Source organism: Copadichromis virginalis, linkage group LG8 (genome assembly GCF_057382275.1).
Source record: "Copadichromis virginalis isolate Kocher_CV1m ecotype Utaka linkage group LG8, C_Virginalis_male_GT1.1, whole genome shotgun sequence".
NCBI lineage: Eukaryota > Metazoa > Chordata > Actinopteri > Cichliformes > Cichlidae > Copadichromis > Copadichromis virginalis.
Window position 1 is genome coordinate 24,457,286 of NC_140625.1, and position 8,010 is coordinate 24,465,295.

Genomic DNA, 8,010 nt, shown 5'->3' on the forward strand with positions numbered 1-8,010 from the left:
TCAAGGTAATGGAAAAGATGCTCTGCTGACAGGCAGCAGAGACCCAGGGTCATGTTTTTCCATGCACACATAAATCTAGGCCTTCTCTTGCCCCTGCCTGCTCTTTCATACATCTGTAGCAGGGGCCGTCTTTTTGGCTATCTTGAACGATTGAGAGGCATAATTTATATCTGCAAGCCAGGGCTATTGCAGAAAATTCAATTAAACCTATGAGCATAAATAGAAGCTAAAGAGTAAGTGCCCTTGCCTTTTTGCACTGCTCTTTCCCACAGGCCTTTGTTAACATGAGAATACATTAAATGCATCGCTGTAAAAATGTTTTAATGCAATCAGTGACTCATGAAGCTAATTATATCAGTAGGTTTATACATTCCCAAGCAATTGAGGTAAAGGACATATGGGGGTATATTTCTCCTGTTTATGGAGAAAAACAACCACCGAAATGTAAAGCTGGGCATACACTGTGCGATTTTTGGCCCATTTTGAGCTGATTTTTCAGTTGTGCGACCGTTTTGGCGATCGGCCCGATTTTGGCCTTCATCGTGCGTCGTGCATCGCGTAGTATACGTGGGGTAACGAGAAGCGATTAACACCTCACCACCACCTCCCGATCATCAATCGCTTGGTCGGGAGGATTTCAAACCTGTTTGAGGGTCTGTCGTGAGGGTGTCACCGCAGCTTCTCACACTGCGCACGCGCAGACACATAAATGTCGGTGAAAAAGACAGAGTAGCACAGCAGTGCAGCGTGTGATCTGGGCACAAGTGATGGAGGCATTTGTAGAACTTTGGAAAGCTCATCTGAGCCTTTTCGATGTGGCCTCACAAAATTATCACGACCACAACAACCGTGAAAGTAGTTGGATTTACATTGCTGCTCAATCACAGCTGCCTGATCAATGTTTTTTCATTAGCAATTTAGCAAAGTTGATGGTGGTGGTGTGCGTGTCTGTGTGAGTGAAAGACAGAGCGGGAGAGTGAGCAACATTATTTCTGTTATAACCTTCATTTTTATGGACACACAGTGTGAGCACTCAGGTCGCATCAGAGCATCGGGCTGTATAGTGTGAGACCCTGCAGAAACAGCTTTAGTGAAGATTACAAATGATCTTCTTAAGGCCTCTGACAGTGGACTTGTCTCTGTGCTTGTCCTGCTAGACCTTAGTGCAACATTCGATACTGTTGACCATAATATTCTATTAGAGCGATTAGAACATGCTATTACAGGTACTGTGCTGCAGTGGTTTGTATCATATCTGTCTAACAGACTCCAATTGGTACGTGTAAATGGAGAGTCCTCTTCACACACTAAGGTCAATTATGGTGTTCCACAGGGTTCAGTGCTAGGACCAATTCTGTTTACACTATACATGCTTCCCCTAGACAGCATCATTAGAAGACATAGCATACATTTTCACTGCTATGCAGATGACACCCGGCTTAATCTATCCATGAAGCCAGATAACACACACCAATTAGTTAAACTGCAGGAATGTCTTAAAGACGTAAAGACCTGGATGGCCCCTAACTTTCTGCTTCTTAATTCAGATAAAACTGAGGTTATTGTACTCGGCCCTGAAAATCTTAGAAACATGGTATCTAACCAGATTCTTACTCTGGATGGCATTATCTGTGAGGAACCTTGGAGTTATTTTTGTCACAGTCTGGCGAGGGCAGACTGTATGAATTGAAAAAAAGGACCCAAAATGCAGACTCCAAGGAACAGGGAACAAAACTTGAATGTTAACAAAAAGCGAGTCGTTTAATATGGCTGGTAAAAAAAAAAAGTACAAACAAAGGACAAGGCAAACCTAAACTGGGAAATCTAAACAAACAATAAGAAAAAACCTAGACAAGGAACTTGGAAGCATGGGAAACATGGCGTGGACAACAGACAACCTGACAATCACACACTGAAAACAGAGGACTTAAATACACAGGAGGTGATTAGGGGAAGTGGGAACACATGGAGGAACAGCTGACTGACATGAGCCTAATGAGGGGACAAGGGAAGTGAAACTAAATACAATGAACAAAGAACACATAACTCCTTCAAAATAAAACAGGAAACATGAGACAGACATGATAATACAAACTTGATAACATAAGACACGCAGCATGAAACACGAAGGGTGAGGGGAAACTTAAATACAGGGGAAGAAAACACAAGGAGTCTAATAACCAAATGAACTTAGATAACCTAATGAACAAAATAAACTCTGGGTCAAAAGACCCAGGATCATGACAATTTTTGACAAGACATGTGCTTCAACGCACATATTAAACAAATATGTAGGACTGCTTTCTTCCATTTGCACAACATCTCTAAAGTTAGAAATATCCTGTCTCAGAGTGACGCTGAAAAACTAGTTCATGCATTTATTACTTCCAGGCTGGACTACTGCAATTCATTATTATCAGGATGTCCAAAAAACTCTCTGAAAAGCCTTCAGCTAATCCAAAATGCTGCAGCAAGAGTGCTGACAGGGACTAGAAACAGAAAGCATATTTCTCCTGTTTTGGCTTCCCTTCATTGGCTTCTTGTTAAATCCAGAATTGAATTCAAAATCCTGCTCCTCACATAGAAGCTCTTAAATAATCAGGCCCCATCTTATCTTAATGACCTTGTAGTACCATATCACTCTATTAGAGCACTTCACTCTCGCACTGCAGGCTTACTTGTTGTTCCAAGAGTATGTAAAAGTAGAATGGGAGGGAGAGCCTTCAGTTTTCAGGCCCTTCTTCTGTGGAACCAGCTTCCAGTTTGGATTCGGGAGACAGACACTATCTCTACTTTCAAGATTAGGCTTAAAACATTCCTTTTTGCTAAAGCATACAGTTAGGGCTGGACCAGGTGACCCTGAATCCTCCCTTAGTTATGCTGCAATAGACGTACGCTGCCGGGGGATTCCCATGATGCATTGCGTTTTTCCTTTCCAGTCACCTTTCTCACTCAACATGTGTTAATAGACCTCTCTGCATTGAATCATATCTGTTATTAATATCTGTCTCTCTTCCACAGCATGTCTTTTATCCGGTCTTCCTTCTCTCATCCCAACCGGTCGCAGCAGATGGCCCCGCCCCTCCCTGAGCCTGGTTCTGCTGGAGGTTTCTTCCTGTTAAAAGGGAGTTTTTCCTTCCCACTGTCGCCAAAGTGCTTGCTCATATGATTGCTGGGGTTTTCTCTGTATCTATGAAGCGCCTTGAGGTGATTTTTGTTGTGATTTGGCGCTATATAAATAAAATTGAATGACCTACGAACTTCTAACCTGTCACGGTCGGACGGTCTTCCCGGACGACCTGCTTGTTTGTTTGTGATGTGTGTGTATGCCCTCCTCTCTTTCTCTCTCCCTCCCTACTCTGCGGGTCTGGCTGCCGAGGAACGGCGTCTCCGAGAGAGTGAGAAAGGCCGATCTCTGACCCGGAAGTGTAATCTTCGGCTCCAGCTGCCGCTAATCTTTCCTCACTAGACGGAGGTATTTAACGATGTGTCCAGACGGCAGTCGACGCTGGATTGTACTCGGAGCTCGGTAGCTAAGTGTGCGCGTGATCTTGTCACCCGCATGGCCAGGCAAGCCTTCTCATCCGTTGTTGTGTTTGCTCGACTTTCAGATTGGAGAAGTACGGGACGGAGGAGTGGAGTAAAGGATTCACTGGTGTTTTCGGGAGGAGGAGCTCACACGGAAGGAGTGCACACAGACCTCACGGGAAAACTCACCTTCACCACTTCTGGGAACTGAGAAAAAGGACAATTGTTGGATATATTGATGTTTAAGGACTATTTTTCACGCACTGTAAATAAACGCACTGTCTGCTTCAACCCAGAGCTCCGCGCTTGAGTCCATACCTTCCATCAGCCCTGACATAACCTCTGCGAGTCAATCGTACAGTTTGAGCAGGAGCTGAATCGCGCGACTGAAAAAATTGCACAGTGTATGCTCAGCTTAAAGCAACATGGAAGAGAAAATCTAATGTCAGTGCTCCAGGGTAAAACCTTGTTAAAATGCCTGTTACCTTGAAAAATATGACCTAGTCTCTCCTGTATGATAGTGAAAGAGGTCATAAGTCTATCATATCATGAGGCCAAGAAAATAGCATGATTTAAAAAAAAAAAGAAAATACAAGAATTAATATAAACAAGCACGATTCAACACAATTATCAGCTATCAAGAACAACTGTCACATATACAAATTTGAAAGAGAGAGAAGCTCTCTAACGTTCACACTCTCCTTCATTTAGGTTGCTAAAGTGACTTTTGAGATCTGATCCTTAAACCTTGAAAGATCTATTCTCTGCTCTCAATTTAGACCTGACCTTTCCAAGCAGCCAGCTAGACTATACCACCATGAAAATAGGATCAAGGCAGGAAAGATGCAATCAGTCTGTATGGGCTCATAACTTAAGCCAAAAAAAGAAGAAGAAGAGCTGTTTGTGTACCAGTGTGTATTCTCTTACAGTATTGACACTTCTGGGTGTTTTACAGCCTAATTTGCTGGGCCACTGAAGTATTTATAGACATCCCTATCCAGAATAACCACATGCAAATTAACCTTCATCATAAATAATCCTCTGGGAAAAAAATGCAGCCACATAACTGAACACAGGTGCAAAATACTTGTTTGCTGTTTTTAAAATGTGCCAGAGAGCTTGTTTTTCTGTCATTCAGTGTTATGGTTGTTTTGCTTTCAGTGAATATCATTAATATATGGCTCCCTGTTTCAGACGTCCTTGCTTGACAAGGAGTTCTAAATTTGCACAAGTGGTTAGGAGGACACTCATCTCAGCTTTGCAGGGCCAAGCCTGTCTTCCTACTTAACCAGGGCCAAATTTATGCCCAGTGATAAAAAAAAAATACATAAAATAAAAGCAAGGAGTAGCCTGGGGCAAGAAATGGCAATAAGAAGTGCAAGCCCTCAATGGCAGTAATTTAGAGTGACTTATAACTCAATGACAGGTGCAAAAAGGCTTCACCAGCATGCCAGTCAAAAAGCATTCCTGTTTTTGTAACATGAAAACAAAATGTATGGCCCCCCAAAAATTATTTTCATTTTAAACATCCCATGTACACACTGGAATATTAGAACATCAACTCAATTTCCATTCCTACATTTTGATATATATATTTCTTCTTCTTCTTTTTTTTACGCCAAATGCGCATACCCTCAACAAAAATGACAAAAAATAAAAATAATAAGAAAAAATAGATACAACATATACACACACTACCAGTCAGAAGTTTGGACACATCGTAACACTTGATGGTTTTTGCGACTGCACTTGGGGACACATTCAAAGTTTGACTGACCTTCACTTTTTAAAGTAATGATGTTGTTTCTCTTCACTTAGCTGATTGCTTCTTGCCATAATATGATTTCTAACTTTTGTCAAATAGGGCTGTCAGCTGTGTACCAACCTGACTGCTGCACAACACAACTGGTGATCCCAACCCCATTAAGCAGCCAAGAAATTCCACAAATGAACCCTCACAAGGGAAACCTGTGAAGTGAAACCAATTCAGGTGACTACATCATGAAGCTCATTGAAAGAAAGCCAATGCTTTCCAGCACTGTCAACTGATGTCTTCAGTGTGAATTTACAATGCAGAAAGTAGTAAAAATAAAGAAAATTACATGAGAAGGTGTGTCCAAGCTTTTGACTGGTAGTGTATATAATTATACTGCGGCACATTGTTTTTAATCAGTAGCATGACTAAAAGTCCTTTCAGTTCTCTGCAGTTGAAATATTACCAGGGTGTAGGGTCACACCTGTTTCAGCTGGAAATGACAAAAAAAAAAAAAAAACCACACAAAAAAACAAACTATTAATAAATTCACAGTTGCATTCCCTAGCATGGGCAGTTTAATTTTATTTATTTTTTTACTAAGATTACCCAGACACAGAAATGTGTCATTTTTACAACAAAAAGGTTAGGCAATAAGGCATAGGAAACAAATTAAAATGACATGCTTTTGTTAGGTCAAGTGTGCTTGTAGTTATTTGAAGTCGAATTTCTATTTACCATATTGCTAGGATAAAATGCACAGTGGTTGCTGTTTCTCTACCCTGACTTTCCTTAACTCATATACAGGGTGGCTGTAGCTCAGGTGGCAGAGGAGGTCAGCCACTAACCCGAAGGTCGGTTAGATGGTGGTTCGATCCCAAAGGTCGGAGGTTCGATCCCAGACTGCTCCAGGCTGCATCCTTGGGCAAGATACTAACCCCATGTTTGCCTACTGGTGGTGTCCGGCAGCCTCGCCTCTGTCAGTGCGCCCCAGGGCATCTGTGGCTACAATGTAGCTTGCCATCACCAGTGTGCGAATGTGTGTGAATGACTGAATGTAGTGTAAAGCACTTTGATGTCCTTAGGGACTAAGTAAAGAGCTATACAAATACAGACCATTTACCATTTGCTGACAAATATTCAAGGGAAGACAACAGAGCCAAAAACATACAAGGATATTCATGCACACACCAACAAACAAAACCAGACAGGCCTAACATAAAGGTGGAAAAATGAAGGCTGGCGTCATGTGGGGTGCCGATAAGAGTGCCGTTCCCTGCTTTACTCCCTCGGCTCCATATCCATAGCATCTGCTCTGCTCTCATTAATCATGTGAGAGGTGGGCAGGAGGCTGCCAGTTGAAATAAAGCTTGATCATCACATGGAGTGCTGCGGACCACATCCTGCCATTTAGCGAAACTGTTTTTGTCGTGTCTCTTCCCCATCTAGCCACAATGCTACACTGCCTGTTAGTTTTCCCCGTACACCATGTCACATAGCTGGCTCAACATGGACTCAATGCCATCTGTTGGTGACTGTCCCCCTATAACCTAGCGGAGAACATGAAGGCTGCCCTGCCCAAATGTGTCAGTTAACTGGGGTTTGACAAACCATCCACCTCCAGTTTATAATAGAGATGGCACGATACCACTTTTTAATGTCCGATACTGATTCCGATATCATAAATTTGGATATCTGCCGATACCGATATGAATCCGATATAGCGTATTTTGTAATCAATAAAACTGTTTTTTATAAATATCTTGCTGCATTTTGTATAAGTTCATACTCAAGTTTTTTAAAAATAGAGACTGAAGCTATTCTGTTATACCTGTATGCAAAAAATACACTCCACTCAAAACATTTTATAGTTCAGCAACACTGATCTATCTAATAAATTTAAACCTACACCTTCCTCTCTATTCTGGTATTTTAAAGAGTACTTACCTACCTAACTAATAGGGTTGCCAACTCCCAACTCCCTGCGAAAATATTAGGGAACCACCCCCCGCCCTTAATTGATGTAATCAACTTTAATTTAATGCAAGTGTAAAACAAATGCACAGAAATCAATTATTTTTCTACAGTAATTAAATAGATTCAACATCTTTCTTCAACAGAATTGCAGACTGCACAGATGGTACCTTCCCAAAGGAAAAAGTACTATAGCTTACTAGGGTGTATATTAGATTTATTAGTTACTATATACAATAATGGATTTCTATACATTTAATCAGATGACCACTTTTGTTGTAAGATTCAGATAATTATTTATTCAAAGTTTTTAAATGACATAACAAAGAAAAATATTTCTTTGTGCCCCCCTCTCCCTGTTAATGCCCAACCTGCCCCCCGACAAAACTTTGCTAGACCCGCCCCTGCACAGTTACCAGCTGTCAGCAACATAGAAAAGGATCCAGGTGTTATTTGTCTCTCAGAAACAGTTCATAACTTCCCTTCAACTCATTCCTGTCACCTAAAAGGTAAACCTGTTTCTCCATCACCTGCTCAGCTCTGATGATTCAGTAAGGACATCTCCTGGTTTCATCTTCATGTTTCCCTCTCACCACAAACGGATATCATGACCAGCAGCTTTTACAGCCGTGGCTCCAGCAGACCTCAGCTGATACTAGAAAGTAATATTAAATACATTCTAACGACAGCTGATCAAGCTTAAACGTGCTGCTGTTGTTTATCCGCTGGTCTCCTCTTTCTAGCGCAAAGTGGGC

At 41.6% G+C, this 8,010-nt stretch overlaps 1 long non-coding RNA gene across 1 annotated transcript; it reads left to right on the plus strand.

The window, feature by feature from the left end:
* Positions 1-3,202: 3,202 nt before the first annotated feature.
* On the plus strand, positions 3,203-3,819 carry LOC146703483 (uncharacterized). Its single transcript, XR_014922099.1, has 2 exons — positions 3,203-3,529; positions 3,612-3,819. It is a non-coding gene; the product is annotated as an uncharacterized LOC146703483 (long non-coding RNA).
* Positions 3,820-8,010: the final 4,191 nt, after the last annotated feature.